The 18,026-nt window shown below is 39.4% G+C and overlaps 1 long non-coding RNA gene across 1 annotated transcript; it reads left to right on the top strand.

Moving 5' to 3' along the window:
• The first annotated feature begins 2,046 nt into the window (after window positions 1-2,046).
• On the top strand, window positions 2,047-14,365 carry LOC117942721. Its single transcript, XR_004656206.1, has 3 exons — window positions 2,047-2,112; window positions 4,138-4,143; window positions 14,355-14,365. It is a non-coding gene; the product is annotated as an uncharacterized LOC117942721 (long non-coding RNA).
• The last annotated feature ends 3,661 nt before the right edge of the window (window positions 14,366-18,026 follow it).

Here is an 18,026-nt window from a genome sequence, read left to right as displayed (position 1 = left end):
CTTTACTCAATCTGCAATGGAAAACGGAAGTATAATGGGCCGAGGCGAGCCGAGGCGAGCCGAGGCGGGCCGAGGCGACCAGAGGCAAGCTGTTACCAGCAGTGGAAAAACGCCATAAGACATGTAATGTTAGACCGCCAATTACAAACATGATTAGATCTAGGTAGAAGCACGCTGCATGCTCATTGGCTCACTTAGGTATTGAAATTGAGTATTGAATGACGAGGAATCTTTCCATACTCGATACTTTCAAGGGAATTCAGTCGGTGCCTAAAAGGTATTAATTGGTGCCCAGCCCTACTGTTGAGAGGAAAAACCACAAGGAACAGTGTCCACCATGAACTTTAGACTGCAGGACGCGTAGGCAAACAGGAGGTTAGAGGTGAAAGTGGCAGGGAGGCAGAGGTCGCAGCTGTGTGTTTGTGTGTGTGTGTGTGTGTGTGTGTGTGGATACAGAGGGCAGACATTGGCCTGGTATGTCTCCGCTGGTACACTCTCCGTCTGGCATAATAAAGACCATGTGGAGTCAGACAAACTGTGCTCTGTGAAGGATAAAAATCCATTATGCACATAAAGACGCGTGCACACACACACACACTGACACACACCAACACACATATAGAGAGAGAAAAGAGACAGAGTGAGAATGAAACAGAGGGGGAGAGAGAGAGAGGAAGAGATGTGCCTCAAAACCCTGCTTATTTATAATGCATATGCCGAGCTAAGGCTTTGAACAACAAACCCAGTTCCCTTCCTCCTCCCCCTCTTCTCAACCGTCCCTCGGCAGTGGAGGGGAAAACCCACAGGCTGCTCTACTTCCTACAGGCAGGAACATGCTGGAGAAGGTCATGACAGCTAAACACCTTTCTACTTTGTATAGAAAAAAAAAAAAACATCCTTTAATACTGACACACATCATTACCCAACCAGGCATGCAGCGGGGGGTTGGTTTATTTGACCAAAAGTTAAAACCAAATCAACTCGACGTTCAGTCCCATACAGAGCAATGTGTGAATGGAACTTACTACCACATAATTATCAAACAAGAAACGTCTGCATAGTTTAAAAAGATAATTTAAAGAACATTGCCTTCACAGAAACTTCAATATCTAACATTCGTTAGATTTGTCAAGTTGGTTACATGGGCTTTTTTGGTTGTCACTTATTATTTAAAAATAGATTTATTCAAAGTAGTCTAATTCATATTTTTATTAAGTTGTTGATTAATTAATTGGATGTAATTTTATAAATATATGAGTTGTATTTTGTGAAATGTTGTGGAACGTTATGGTGCTATATATGGGCCACATTTTGAACAGAAATTGCAAAATCCCATTTAAAACCTTATCCGTGCTCAATAAGTGTATTTGCGTGTTTGCTATTATCCATAGTAATGTGCAATAATAACCTTTCTCAGGCAGTTTACTCATGTGCTCTCTCAAACACTCGCTGCAGCTGCAGCTGGTCATGTCTCCCTCGCTCTCAATCTCTTCACATTGTACGCGGTCAACTCTTGACACACTCACTCAAATTTTCACAGCGTTACTAGTGTGCCTCAAAACCAACCGATCAGACAATTAAAGGTCAATTCTGATTGGCTTTTTGTCTCCAATTAGGTGGCAAGGAGCAGGAAACACATATCTAAGGGGGAACAGTCTGTGTTACTACACCTGCAGTGATTCCCAAGCAAGGGGTATTATGCTGTTGCCAGGGGGTACTTGGAAAGATTGTGGAGCAGCTTAATTAATCAAAATAATAATTGAAAATGATGATCGTCAGACTGTACAATGAACAATGTTGACTCTGTGCAATATATCCTATATCCCATGTGCCATTATTATTACATCTGTGCATAATTCATTTAATTTATTAGGGGAATTTTCTAATTCATGTGTGATTTATTGTATAATAAAGTTTGCTATATCTTTTACACTTATCTATCCCTGTACACTTGTCAATCTTTGCTCTTATCTTTGCTGCTCCACAATTTCCCCATTTTGGGACAAATAAAGGTTTTTGTATCTTGTAGCATCTTATCTTTTTTATTCAAAACACTATATCAGCTAAAACAGCTCAACACAGTTTAAACATACAGCCAAGTAATGAATGGTAGTGTAGCTAAGAGTAATGGATTACTGTCAATAAAATCAAGCCGCACCTCAAGTAGTCGGCCTAGCTAGTGGAATTTTTGCATGAAAATAGAAGAATGTTCACTTTAATAGGCTATAATAAATTGCATGAACACATTGTGAATTGATAGGGTGAAGTATGTGAGTTAATATGACAGGGCTGTGGGGGAACCTCAGACCAGAAAGGTTAGAAAGCACTTATCTACAGTAATTTATATTATTGACCTACCTATCATTAGGTCATAATACCGTTGTGTTCTTTGAATTATAATAAGATATCTCCTTGTGTGACTAACATCATTCATCACAAGCAACCTAACTTTAGCCCAGCATAGATAAAGTCCAACTTGTCATCCAAACACATCTAAAATGTCACAATACAGCCACATGTAAGACGTTTTTAATACTGGTTAAATAACTGTTGAGTTTTATCAATCCTAGGCGTGTTGGGGTTGTGGATGGGTCAAGTAGCTCTTGGTTGCTAATGCTAACGTGAGCTAATTTATGTCAAAAGATATGGTTTCATTTTAAATACATTTAAAACTAAATAAGGATATACTAATGTTACCATGCGCAAGGCTACCACATGACAACACTTCACGAGCCTTACAACACGTCTCTGGTCTCCAGTGAAACCATATCTTGGCAGTAGTTATCTAACGTTTCTGCTTTTTGAGATAAATAAGCGTTAGCAACGGATATCCTAGCTCCTTCGCAAGCTAATATCTCAAACAGATAAGGTTATTAAAACACGGTAATGGAACCAAAGTATTAAAAATTACTTACATGTGGGTAAGCCTAATGTTGTTAAGTCTAAGTTAGGTCTCTTGTGAGACTTAACTAGTGCTGCGAGGCCTGTTCAGATAACATGTCGGTTGCATGGACCGGATTTTATGCTCCGCCGCTGTGCTTTGCTTGCAAAGGATAAGTCAAACTAACGTTAGTCACACAAGGAGATATGAGTAAAAAAAACAACGGCACTGTAATACATGCAAATATTAAGACATTTCTGTGATATTAATCAATACAAAATATTGACCCAAATGTGTTTTAATCCACTAACGTAAGTCGAACAGCTCCATTTTAATCAGTTGTTGATTGAAAAACACTGTTCCTTCTATATTCGTGTTCCCTGTTACTTGCCATCTAATTGGAGATGAACAGCCAATCAGAATTGACCTTTACTTCTCCGATTGGTTGGTTTTATGGTCGAAAATTTGAGCGTGTGTTTGGATAATAGCAAAATTATTTTGTGTGAGTGTTAATTTCTGCTCAAAAGGTTACGTTAAGTGCTTGAAAAATATAATTCTCTGTGGTCCAACATACATTTACTCGTTCAGGAATGAGGCACACACTGTACATAACGCCATACAATGTGAATTAATGTCTAATGTGTGTGTTTTGTGTTTATGTGATGTTGTAAATTGTGTTGTCAACATAGACTGCAAGACCCCAGGGATAATAGCTTTTAGCTTATGCTGAAGCTAATGAAGATCCAAATTAAGCCAACAAAACCACGATGGGGTTTCAAAATCAGCTCATAAAGACCACACTGACTGGCTAAAATCAAATTCACAATGAAGGGATTAGAGTAAAATATATATGTCAAACCATTTACTGGTTTAATCTTTGTTGCGCATGATTGTGAGTATGACGCACAAGTAAGCGGCCTAGCATCATCTGTCATCTGTTTTTTTTTTTAAAACATATTTTAATCTGTAGTAACATCGCACTCAAAGAGATCTGGGAATATGGGTTGGATAAGCTTATTTATGAAGACATTACACACATTACAATTACTATAAGGTTAGGAGTTAATATTGTATCATCGCAACCCTAAATTCTGACTCAGTAAGGGCCAGGGCTGTAGTCACGTCCACCTTTGTTGAGTCCAAGACAAGTCAAACAAAACGCCAAAGTCACATGACCAAACGTCTGTGTTAGATGCAATGGGAGTGAGAGTGTGATGGTTATACTCTATGCTAGATGTGTGACAGCTGCTCGTTAGGAAAGAGTGTGTTTAAATGGGTGAATCATGTCAAAGTACTGGCTAGACTGCAGAGTGGTGACAAGTAGGGAGTGCAACATGAATAAAATATTGACATTCACTCTGCAAAGGCATGGCTTTATACCCTCCCCTGTTGCGTGCATATGTGCATGGTTGTCCAAATGGAGATCCATTAGCTACATGAGATGTAGGTCAACGCGTGGAAGGTGCCAGACAGGCTGTGTTGCTCCTATGCTGCTAACACAGACTGGCACAGCAGACATGTTCGTCTGCAGCCACATGCTCAGTCAGACTGAGCTTTTTAAAAGAGACAAGAGTTGTCATCTCGCTCTGTCGAAGTCTATCCGGCTCATGGCTCAAAGAGCAAGCCTGCCGTTGTCTTTCTACTCACGCATAGAGGACGTTGCAAACCCTCAGGGCAGGGTTTTTTAAGCCAAGGACCCTTTAACTGAAGGAGAGACAGAGTGTGTAACCCCTATGACTATGTATTGTAATTAAAAGTATTATATACTACAAACTAGACCGGCTGGAGAGTGGGGAAAACAGCATCCTCATAAGAGAAATCAGACAGGATTCTGTATGTTCAACAACTGGTGATTTCTTGGTGGGTGCACTTCCATCTGTATAAATGTGTCACTCTTCACTGACTCTGAAAGGTGTGTGACATGCATTTAAGGGGCCCTATTTTAACGATCTAAGCTTATGGTGGGAAGCGCCTGGCGCAGGTGCGTTTAGGGTCCAAATCCACTTTTGTTAGTTTCAGAGCTGCCAACTTTTCCCCAAACTAGTGAGATTTGGGGGGGCCGCCCCATATTTTGCCGCGTACAAAGCAATTTCTTTAGGTCTTTATACTTCAGGGTTTAAATTGGGATTTGTCATTTGTGGGGGGATGGGGCTCTCCCTAGGGGGGTCTGGGGGTATGCCCCCTCAGGGAAAAAAAATATACCATTAAATGGCACTTTCTGGAGAGTTTTTATGCAAATAAATGTAGAAATCAAGTGTTACATGATATGTGCAAAACTGTAACCTTTGCATTGTTGTAGTATCAACAGGTTTTAGGGCATTTAGCATTTACATTATTTACATTATTAATTTCTGATGATATAAGAACTGACCCAGACAATGTGCCAAACATAATGAGTCACATGAAGAGACAGTAGCATATGTCACAACAGCTGAGAAGATTTGGGTCCGTGGTGAACAGGTCCAGGGGTCCCTGCCTGGTGTAAGGACCAGGGACCCAAAGTTAAATTAATGTTGAGGGATAAACTAAGACCACTGAAATTCTAAAGAAGGAGAACCACAGAGTTACATACATTCTAATCCTTTAACCTTTGTGCCAAGGTTCAGCAATGTTTGGCCCTCATCCTCTGGGCCCCACTTACTGTAATACTGTATTTACTGTATTTATTTTTTTGGGAAAATAAAGACTAATGTTCATTTTATGAAACATTGAATGAATTATTTACAGTTATATTTAGAGATCCATAGAGGTTAGAGAAGCACAATAGTGGCCCAACGTTGCAGTATTGTATATATAGTATAGTATATATAGTTTTTGTATATATAGTATAGTATAGCTCAGATGTGTTTCATCAGATTTCTGTTCATGTTTACAACTTTGTGCAAATTCTAAATATAACTCCCCCCATCTCTGTTGTCCGAGATTTGGAGAGTTGTAGTTGTTATATAGTCTGCTGTGCATGTCATTGCTCCGCTGATATGGTGGATCTCATTCAGACCGTCTGACAGACACAGAGGCCCATTTGGGTCTCTGGTCTCTGACAAAGTTTAGAAGTGGCTGTATGCTGCTCATTATCAGAGGTCTACGCACAGATGCAACGCATCACTGCCCACAGCATAGCGAGTTCACTAACATGAACTGAAGTTGCTACGCTACCAGCCGTGCTGCTCACCTCTATCTTTACAGAGAGAGTGGACACGAAGCGACGGATGGGATTGTGATACTCAGAGCTCATACCTGAAGACGGGGAGCGCTCTTGAACCCCCTCACAGTCTCTGAAAGCACAACTAGTCGATCGCGAGTGGCTCAACAGGTAGATCTACTTACTGTGAAACTTTTTTTTTGGCTTATTGCTATCTACCTCAAGATAGCAATACGCCAAGAATTCACCTGAACAAACTTCCCTGTAAGACCAGCATGCCCATGGGCGCAAAGATGGGCGCAGGTGCATTTGATAAATAAACGATGTGGGTGCAGGACGGATTAGCTGGGCGACTTCTTCTAAACGAGGGGCACTTGTGGAATACCTGCAGAACAGGGACTTGAAAGTAGTTCTTTTGTAGATTATGGTGATCTAGGTTGTGTTGTAGCAGTGTTTTGCCATTGAGAACGAGCTAGCATGCCAGCGCTAGCATGTGCTACGGTTAGCCACCTCATCTCAGCTAGTTACATAGAAAGCCGTGCAGATTTTGAACGGCTCACCCGGAGACTGACGGCAGAAGTCAGCTTGAAGTTTGTATGCATGTGGAAGCACCAGAGACACAAAATAAAATCCCAAATACAAGAAAAAGTGTCATAATATGGGCACTTTAAGATTCTATATATGTAGCTGTTTAAATCATGTACTGTATTTAACTTTAATCATGACACTATGGGTGTGATAAGTGAAGTATGCCAAGCTATTTGATTGCATTACATTTTTGTTAATAAGAATTTAATTAATAAGGGGTAAGATTAAATCACTTTATACTTATGTTGAATTTTGCATGCTTGAATAAATAACTAAAATACATAAATGTGTAAAATCCACTCAGATTATGTTACAATAAATGTATAACTAAGAATACCAACATGACTAAAGGTTAACTCAGCAAGTTAAAGCTATAGTGCGTAGTTTTGGTCGCCCCCAATGAAGATTTCTAAGAAATTAAACAAAACTGTTGGCGCATCCTTATGATACAAGCCTTCCCCCACCCCTCTTCTATGAAGTTGCTAGTAGCCAAGGAGGGCACAGAGGATTAAAAAAAGATGATGAATTCTTCAGAAGAGGTCGTTATCTTCACTTCAAGTTTCTGCACAAGAAAGTCACCTGACGCCACAATCTTCTGAACACGGCCATACTGAGAAATACAGAGAAAGTTGTGTGGAGCAGATAGTCTTAATTAGCTTTGTAGAAACTCATTTGGCAATGGCTTGAATGTAACGGACGTTCATCAATATCAAAAAGTTACGCACAAAAGCTTTGTTCAGATAGTACAATACAAAGCAGCTTTAATGTTGAAGGAGTCACAAACTGATTTAGTGCACGTTTTGTAATTAATTGTGTTGCTTATTTGTTGTTGCACCTTTTATGGCAAGTCACATGGATGTGGGCGGTGATTTATGTAGTTAATTTACGCACCAGTTACAAACCTGGAGGTGGTAGAGGGTGAGGAAATGGGACGTTGTACTTTTAGTTTTTATAGTTTTTGATCACTGTAATTAATTTGAATATACGTCTTCACAATATATTAAGTTGTATTCTTCCATCAATAAAGTTACAGACTACAGCTTTGAGACCAGCGAATTATTTTGTGCAGAGAGTCAGACATACAGCACCATTAAAGCCCTAACTCAGCCTCTTAACGACTACTCTGTTTTGGATTTTAAGTAAAGTAGCTGTACTTTTTACTTAATAGCTTCCTTTTTCTTCAACAAAAAAGACAGTATTACCATCTCCAGATGGAGCAGTAGGCCGTGGATCAAAGTAACGGGATGGATCTGGGCGATCTAAGGAGACAAAGGCTGGCTGTCAAGGAGCAGAGCCGGGAGCTGCAGTAAACACCATGGAAGTCAGGTACGCCTACCGGTGTATGTGCTGTTTTGACCTGTGTCAAAGAAACAACTGGCTTGTACATTCACTACAGAGTGTCCATTGGGGTCGATTGAATGAAAACTGACATTATGGATTACTGCTGTGTCAGCGCTGAATCAGCTGGACAAACGATCTCCGCATTGTCACTTTAAAGTTGCTAGTGTGATGATTTTCCTTTTGTGAATGTTGTAATGCACACATAACGTATTGAAAAGGAAACAAATTAGTCAAACATTTGATGGTATTGGTTCTATCATAGAGCCTGAGTCAAGAGAAATCAAAGGGCTTGGGGAATAAGAATGAGAAGCTCCAACGGGAGTGCAAAGGGATTGTTAATAAAATCAAAGGGCTCGTATCACAAATGAAATCATTAACGAAATCAGGGAAGATGCTTTGCATATGCAATCCCTCTTTGGGAGTTTAATTCAACTTTGTGAAGTTGCTACTACGTCAGGCAACAACTTGATTCTTTTACTCCCAGAGGATGAGAAGGGGAAATGAATGGTGTTCCAGCATTATGTCCAACAATGTATTTTAAGGGGAAATTGAACAATGGTTGAATGAACCAGAGAAAAAGCTCCACCATATCAGTCGTGTTCAATCTGATCCTGTTGGAATAAATGAGGAAATATTGTTTTTCCAATGGCTGATGAACCTTAAGTTTTAATAAAGGCTGCGTCCATAATTAGGACGGATGACATGCAAGAGGATGTCAAACCAAGAGACAGTGTGTCAAATGTTGGAAGCAGATTAATTATGATCCAAAACGCAAACCTCTGCAAAAGGAAGAAAGTCTGGGACTTTTAGTGTCTTGTTTGTATGCCTTAGAGCGGAGGCTGACTTGGCCGCTCTAAAGATAAAACAAAATTACTAAAGGTCAAACATGAACTGGAAGAAGAGGAGGATTTGCTATGTAAAAGGAAGGAGAAACTTTAACTGGATGAGGAAATTACAGCGCACATGGCTAAACTAAATGTGTTCAAATCTCAGAGCATTCTTAGTGGGGAAACTCTGCAACAAGGCATTCGGATGGAATGAACTCGTATTGGGAAAGAAATCAACAAACTGTTAGTGCTCAGGCCCATCCATTTGTTCCACAAATGACAAAAGGAAATCCAATGTGAACACCTGGACGCAGGAAAAGGGCCTGAGGATAAAATTCCATCTCAATTCATCATCAGAGCGCGCTTCATTTAGATGACCTGAGCAACATCCACTGTATTGCAATGCTCAAGAAGACACACAAATGCAATACAGAGACGTTTCAAATAGCAATATTGAAGATGAAAACAATGTGTTTGGCATAATAAAAAAGCTAAATGTAAAAAGTACACTGTTGATACAGCAGCAATGTCTTTCATCTTTGCCAAAGAGAAAGACACCAGTCTTTGACGGTGATCTATTAAAATACCATGCATTTATGAAGGCTTTTCAGAACAGTGTGGAAAGGAACACTGGGAGCTATAGTGAGCGTCTCTATTTCCTAGAGCAGTACACTAAAGGGCCTCCTAGTGCACTGGTTAGACGCTGCCAACACATTGATCCTGAGAGGGGATGTATTAAAGCTAAAACTTCATTGCAGGAGCAGTTTGGCAATGTGCAGCGGATTGCATCTGCCTACATGGAAAGGGCTAAAACTAAAATCTGAAGATGTAAAAGCCCTTCAAGATTACAGCTTTTTCTTCAGAGGCTGCTGTAATGCTATGGAAGAAGCGCAATACCTGCATGAACTGGACATGCCTGCTAATATGTCAACCATAATAAAGAAATGGCAAGTGGCGTTAGAGGGGCTGGTAAACAAGAATGTAAAACTTCCCCTAGTTCCAGTGCAAGGTGTCAGTGGTAAACTTGGATGAGCTTTGGCAGCAGCAATTTAAGACTTCCCTGTCTGGCCTTTCAAGAGAATATCATATGTTTAAGGAACTGATCACAAGCTCAGCAAAAGAAGTCATTATCAAATCGGGTTACCGTTTAGGAAAAGCGACGCTACCATAACCAACAATAAGAAAATGGAGCAGCGTGCCTTACACCTGAAGAAGAGAATACAGAAGGACCCCTCATTTCATGCCAACCACACAGCCTTCATGAATGACCTTATCACCAAAGATTATGCTGAACGGGTGCTTTTTGAGGAGGTGGGATGTAGTGATGGCAAGGTCTGGTATAACCCGCATCATGGTGTCTACCATCCAACAAAAGAAAAGATCCGAGTTGTTTTTGACTTTGGAGCAAGTTTCAGAGGAACATCACTTAATGCTCAGCTCCTGCAATGACCAGATCTTACAAGTTCACTGATTGGTGTGGTGACCAGATTCAGGAAAGAACCAGTAGTGATCATGGCAGACGTTGAATCTGTTTCACCAGGTAAGGGTCCCAATTGAAGATGCTTATTTGTTGAGGTTCCTCTGGTGGCCAGACAGGGATTTAAAACAAGACCTTGTCATTTTTAGGATGATGGTGCACACCTTTGAGGCAACGTCTTCACCTAGTTGTGCCAGTTATGCTCTCAGGACATGTGCAGAGGACAACAAAGAACACTTCAGCCAGGAAGCAGTGGATAGAGTCCTACATTGCTTTGATGTTGATGACTGTCTTGTGTCTGTGGCCTCAGAGGAGAAAGCAGTATCACTTTATCATGACCTTGTCTCCATTTGGGCTAAAGGTGGATTCCATCTTTTAAGAGGATCAGCAACAGGTGTGTTGTTCTGGCTGAAATACCTGAAAATCACCAAGCCAAGAATATGAAGGGGTTGGATATGGATCAGGATTTGTGGTCTGTGGAGAGAGTACTTGGTTTGGAATGATGCATCCTGTCTGACACTTTCAAATTCAAGATACAGATTAAAGACTGACCACTCACCAGGAGAGGAATTCTCTCCATCATTGATCCTTTTGGTATCTTGAGCCCTTTAGTCCTGTCTGCAAAGAACACCTTAAGAGATCTGTGTAGGAGAGCACTTGGCTGGGATGACTATATATCAGAGTCGATTGCTCAGTAGTGGACAAGTTGGCTGGATCAACTTTGTCATTTGGAGAACTGTAATCTGATCAAATGTCTGAAACCATTAGATTTTGGTGAAATAACCAAAGGACAGTTACATAATTTCTGTGATGCAAGTCAAGCTGGTTATGGAGTAGTAACTTACCTGGTGTCACAAAATGCAGACTCACAAGTACACAGTGCCTTTGTTTTGGGAAAAAGCCAGAGTGGTTCTTTTGAAGGCTGTTACCATTCCCTAAATGGAACTCATTGCTGCCACCATGTCAAGCCGCATTGATGCCTTTTAGAAGAAAGAGTTGCACATGCATCTTCAGGATTCTGTGTTTTGGACGGATAGTGCTTCTGTGCTCAAATACATCAGGAATGTGACATCCAGATTTAGAGTCTTTGTTGCCAACAGGGTCTCAGAAATTCACAAAGCTTTTCAACCCTGTCAATGGACATATGTTGAGGCCGCAGCTAACCCAGCTGATGTTGCCTCCAGGGGTGTGAAAGCAGAGGCATTTCTCAAAAATGCTACATGGGTGTCAGGGCCTCCATTTCTCCTTTAGCCTGAGAGTGAGTGCCCATCAACTTCCATCAGATGACCCTGAGGTCAAGAAAGCAGTTACTGTGAATGCTATACAGGCTGGAGAGGAGGTCGATGCGGTGACCTGCATGATCCATCACTTTGAATCTTGGACCCATCTGTGAAAGTCTGTAGCTTGGATCTTGAGATTTAAAACATGGCTCTTGTTTCTTTGTCAGAAGAGGAGATTACTGAGCATGGTTCTTACCCAGTCTGACATAGATGTGAAACGACAACAATGTTCATTGGAGAAGGATGTGGACATTTTCAAGAGGAAGACTGCTTTTAGTCGTTCATCAGTGAAGGAGCTTCAAGAGGCAGAACTAGAGATCATTAAGTTTGCTGTTGCGTCTCATCCATACTCCTAAAATACATCCATGAAGAAGTGGGACATGTTGGTTGTAACCACATGTTATCCAAATCGCGTGAGAAATATTGGATCACAGGCGCTAGTGCAGCAATCAGAAAGGTTTTGTTGAAGTGTGTTATCTTTCAAGGGCTGACTTACCTTCTGAAACGGTTACTCTGGATGAACCTCCCTTCACTCATGTTGGAGTAAACTACTTTGTTCCTTTCGAGATGAGGAGTAGGAGTATAGTGAAGAGGTGTGGGGGGATTTCTACCTGTATGGCCATACGAGCAATCCACAATAAAGTGGCTCCTTCTCTGGACACGGATTCTTTTATAAATGCACTCAGGTGCTTTATAGCGCAAAGTGTATGGGCTGAAATATGTGCCAACAAAAACTGAACTTGAATTATTTAGATTTAAATTTGAATTGCTAAACTTGAATATTTGCATTGAAAAACAGAATTTGAATCACATAATTTGAAATTGTATTGTTTAATTTGAATTATTGCATTGAAAAACTGATTCTGAATAGTATAGTTTGAAATTAAATTAATTCTTTCAGAACTGAAATCCAATAAAATATGATCATCAATAAAAAAATTCAACTCTCTATCTATAACTCTGTATCTTCATATTCAGTTCTCACAATTCAAATTCAGTTAACAAAATTAAATTTCAAGTTACTGTGACAGACCTCCGGGTACTTAAAGGATGAGCAATTGAGCACAGCTCAATGTGTATCTTTCGTGCTCCCAAATCACCCACAATCCTATGTGCATGGCTTTGCCAGCTTGTTAAAAAAATCCAACAATGGCGGACATAAGGGTAGCGAAGCAGAATTGAAACGGCATCGCAAAAATCATTTAACTTAAAGTATATTTAGTGTTTGCTGAACATTTATTATCACCGTTAATGTGTTACAATAATGTAAAGCTAAACTCTTTAATGCTGGTACAAATTACTATTACTAATGAGTTAGTTACATCCTACCACACTCTGCTACGCCCACAGTGCCCTGCTATGCTAAAAAAGAACTACTACAAACAAAGTACTATTTAATTTTATTTTTAAATTTTTTGTGACTGTTACCGCAACTCTTTATTCTAATCCCAACCGGTCGTCAGACACCGCCTACCAAGAGCCTGGGTCTGACCGAGGTTTCTGCCTAAAAGAAAGTTTTTCCTCGCCACTGTCTCATTGTTGCTTGCTCTGTAGGAAACTAATAGAATTGTTGGGTCCTTTTAAATTCTGGAGTGTGGTCTAGACCTACTCTATCTGTAAAGTGTCTTGAGATAACGCTTGTTATGAATTGATACTATAAATAAAATGAATTGAATTGAATAGATACATCCCAAGCTACCGTTACGCTAACTGAACCTATCTCACATCTCACATCTAAAGACAATCGTTTCACATCTCACATTAAAGTCTGTCATGATATGCAAGACTGGGGATCTTGCAGGGTCACATATTACAGGACTACAACTTTTGCAATATAAGAAATAAGTCTGAAACAGGGAATTGCTTGAAAAGTCGTTCAAAGTTGGCATAATTCTCATTAGAGCAGTGCAAAATTACTGCAAAATCTGTTGTGGATATCTTAAAATATATCATTGTACTAGTAGTAGTAGTATTACTAATAGTACATAATACTACTTTTATCACAAAATAGTTATATGAATCTACTGATGTCACAAGACAGATACAGTAATCTGTGTCAGGCCTATACTCTATCATTATTTCTTCTGTCGGCCCAAGGAGGCACAGGCCTTCTTTTAGTGAATGTCTTCCCAGAGGAGCAGTATGTAAAACTCCATGTGTTGTGCATTTGACTAAAAACACTTGTCAGCTCTTTTCTGTAGTGGTAAGATTGCTTCCTAATAATATGGTTTATGGGGCCAGCTTTTTTGGACCTGCGTTGGATGTTTCCATTTTAAACTTATCATTAGAGCTTGCTCAGTCTCTCTCCCTCTCCCTATACCCCTCTCTCTCTATCCACATTTACTATCTTGCAGCAAAGCATGTGTTTGAACGTCAGTGTTTCCAACAGGACCACATGACATGAGGCTGCACTTCAGCACACAGGAAAGGAGCTGGGGGAGGGGAGGAACAAGCAGAGAGAAGGAACTGCTCTGTTTTGACGGCTTCTTTTCACACACACACACACACACACACACACACACACACACACACACACACACACACACACACACACACACACACACACACACACTCTGTCTCTGTTAGTTTTTGACACATCCAGCAGATTGCAGTTAAAATTAAATTAGGTTGTGCAGGAGAGCTGGGCCATATGGAGAAAATCAAGTTTCACGATATTTTTGACCAAATACCTTGATATCGATATTGCAGCAATATATTGGAGGGTTGACTTTCACAAAATATTTACACAATGTGATTTTTGATTAATAATCATAAGTAATGTGGATATAATGATTAAGTGGTTAAAGGCAAATAAAAGAACAGCTAAAACAGTCTGGTAAGTTTAAAAATTACTTTTCTGTAATGCAGTCTTTAAAACCATTAAACAGAATATCCAAAATCTGATGGAATCGATATCTAGCCCAATAAGTTTATATATATTTAATATTGATTTATTACTAGTTGGGTCCAGACTAGTTCAATAATAGCCAGACAGATTATATGGAAGAATTAATGGGGTGCTGTCAATCCAGCAGTGGACTTGTGAGAAGAGTGGCAGCATTTGAAAATATATAAATATAAACGGTTTGCTAGATTGGATGTTCATGTTGCGAATTGTATGTTTTGTGTGTTGTTAAAAAGAGTGAATCACAGAGATCCAGTTTAATTAAACAAATACTTCATCCACTGCTTAATCTATAAAATGAAGTGATTGAAACATGCTCATCAACAATTACCAGGCTCTAAAGCGACGTCCTGTATTGTCTAGCTTCCCTATAACAGTTCAATTTTATTTATAGTCAAATCACAACAGAATTTCAGGACACTTTACATATAGAGTAGATCTAGATTACACTCTACAACAGCGGTATTTTAAGTCTTTTAAGCTAAGGACCCCTTTTGCTAAAAATTCAAATCAATTTTATTTATAGTATCAACTCATAGCGAGTTATCTGAAGACACTTTACAGATAGAGTAGGTCTAGACCACAGTCTATAATTTACAAGGACCAAACAATTCTAGTAATTCCACCAAGAACAAGTAATAGTGCAACAGTGGCGAGGAAAAACTCCTTTTAGGAAGAAACCTGGGAAAGACCCAGGCTCTTGGTAGGTGGTGTCTGACGGTGCCGGTTGGGGGTCACATAATGACATAAATGATAATGGAACAGTGACTAGAAATAGTAGTTGTAGTATTTCATGGCATTGCAGGGCGTTAGAGCGCACATTACAGGGCTTGTGGTCCTACTACAGGACGTAGTAGGACAAAGACAACAGATGCAACCATGATTTTGTATTTTTTGAAATATTTTTGGTTGGTGAATTCTTAAAAAAACAGAACACCACTATATATTGCTTTCAAAACCAAGTATAATTTTAGAAAAAATGTAATGCGTTATATTACTGCGTTACAGCAAAAATAAATACATTACTGCAATTGAATTACTTGTGTAATGCGTTACTCCCAACACTGGTGCTTGACCATTTAGAGCTTTGTAGGTCAGTAGAAGGATTTTCAAGGAAAATTAAATCCTGTATTTTACATGAAGCCAATGCAGAGAAGTTGATACAGAACATCTCGGAACATGTGCTACAGCATTCTGGATCAGCTGGAGAGCCTTAGGGGTTTTATTTGAGCATCCTGATAATAAAGAATTACAGTAGTCCAGCCTGGATGTAACAAATGCATTAACTAGGTTTTCAGCATCAATTTGAGACAAGATGTTCCTATTTTTGGCAAAGTTAAGAAGATGAAATAAGGTTGTTCTTGAGGTTTGTATTAGATGGGCGTTAAAGGATATATCCTATTCAAAAATAGCTCCTTGATTTCTGACAGTAGTGCTGGAGGCCAGGGCAGTACCATTCAGAGTAGCTATTTGGATAATGAAGTTCCGAGGTGTTTAGGGCCCAGCACAATTACTTCCGTTTTGTCAAAGTTTAACATCAGAAAATTGTAGGTCATCCACAATTTCATGTCTTTAAAACATGCTTGAAGTTGAACTAACTGGCTAGTTTTGTCTGGCTTGATTGATAGGTATAATTGGGTATAATCTCCTTAACAATTAAAGTTAATTGTTTCCCAATAAAATTGCCATGGGGAAGCATATACTGTATAAGGTGACTAAAATTGGTCCAAGCATTGAGCCTTGTGGAACGCCATGGCTAACTTTGGCGTACTTGGAGGATTTATCATTAACATTAACAAATTGATATCAATCAAGTAAATAGGACTTTAACCAACTTAGTACAATTCCTGGAATGCCAACTAAATGTTCCAGTCTCTGTAACAGGACGGTATGGTCAACGGTGTCGAATGCAGCACTACGATCTAGTAAAACAAGTACAGAGATAAGTCCTCTATCTGCACCAGTTAGAAGGTCATCAGTCATTTTCACTTGCTCAGTCTCTGTGCTACAATGCTTTCTAAATCCTGACTGAAAGTCCTTACGTAAACTATTGCTATGTAAAAAATCACATAACTGATTAGCGACTACCTTCTCAGTGATCTTGGAGAGAAAGGGAAGGTTAGATACAGGTCTGTAGTTGGCTAAGACATCAGGGTTAAGGGTAGGTTTTTTCAGAAGAGGTTTTATCACAACTACTTTAAATGGTTGTGGTACATAACCTGCTGTTAAAGACATGTTGATCATATCTAGTAATGAAATTTTAACCACGAGTAACACCTCTTTAAGTAGCCTAAAAGAGAGAAGGAACAAGGACCCCCTACTACATAATAAAAGTTGTATTAAATTGGGTCTACAATAACATGTAGGGCAGCTAAAGGCTTTATACATAGTGCATGCAATAGTGCATGCAATACTAAGCTATTAAAATAATAACTGTTGCTATGATTTTATATATCATCTTTTAAAGTTAATCAGATACTGTATGTAGCACAGTGAATCCTAAGGATTATCTGTGGATGGATACCTTAGTGACATTTTATTACAGCGAACCTATCATTATTGTTTTTTTGTAAATAGGCAGATACATGTGTCCTAAGAATATGTTGGATTCATGGTTGTAATTTAATTTAGTCCTCTGAGGACCCTCTATGAGTCCCAGGCCCCTTGTGGAAGATCTCTGCTCTATAATTTACAGAGATCATACAATTCCCTGCAAGAGCAAACATTTGGTGCAACAGCGTTTTACCCTCGTACTGTCTTCCTGTTGACCATGAACTAATTGTCCTTCGAAGTCAAAATTGAAAAGGAACCTTTTTTAGCCACTTTTTCCGATGCTTTTGATGCTTCTTGTCACGTTTTCAACGCTTTATAAGAAGAAATCATGGTCAGTAAATCTAATTTAATTTACATTATCCCTAAAATTACAGTGAATTTTTTTTTGAAATGTGACCCTAAGACAACACAAGAGTTAACAGGCAGAAACACTCTTAGTGAGTGTTCCTCTGCCCCCAAAACCCAGACTCATCACTACACACTCCTAATTAGTGATAAGGCAGGCAAAGTCCCCCTCTGTCTGACCGGCACAGCCTACACTCTTAATTAGGCCAGTGTGATAATCCTGCTGTCTCCAAGCTGCCATTAGAAAGCAGAGAGGGGTCAAATGTTCAGAAAACCATTAGACTACAACAATCACTCTGTGTGATCCTTGAAAAGCGTTAACTTTCAAGTCACCTTCTGTGTTGTTGTTTTTTACACGTTTGTTTTTGTGATACTTTTCCAAGTAGGCCTACTGTATGTATAGTGTACTTTTCTGTATGTTGTTGTCTATACAATTTTTTTTGCACTTTTGCCTGTTTATTTTAATGTAAAAATTGATCACAAAAAAACCTTGTTTGGGAATAACTTGTATAGCGAGCGACCAAACCAGATTTTGGCTACTATCACTGATTGTTGCATCAGTAGATGCGTTATTTGTGAGACGGGTGCGCCCAGCATCATGTGAACATAACAAAAATACTTCTAATATCTCCTAGAAACAAAGCTAGCACTCAGGAGGATGGTTAAAGGTTACACATGCAGTATTTA

The sequence above is a fragment of the Etheostoma cragini genome, chromosome 1, assembly GCF_013103735.1.
Source record: "Etheostoma cragini isolate CJK2018 chromosome 1, CSU_Ecrag_1.0, whole genome shotgun sequence".
Classification (NCBI taxonomy): domain Eukaryota; kingdom Metazoa; phylum Chordata; class Actinopteri; order Perciformes; family Percidae; genus Etheostoma; species Etheostoma cragini.
The sequence above is the reverse complement of the archived record's forward strand: the minus strand, read 5'-3'. Positions and strand labels throughout refer to the sequence as shown.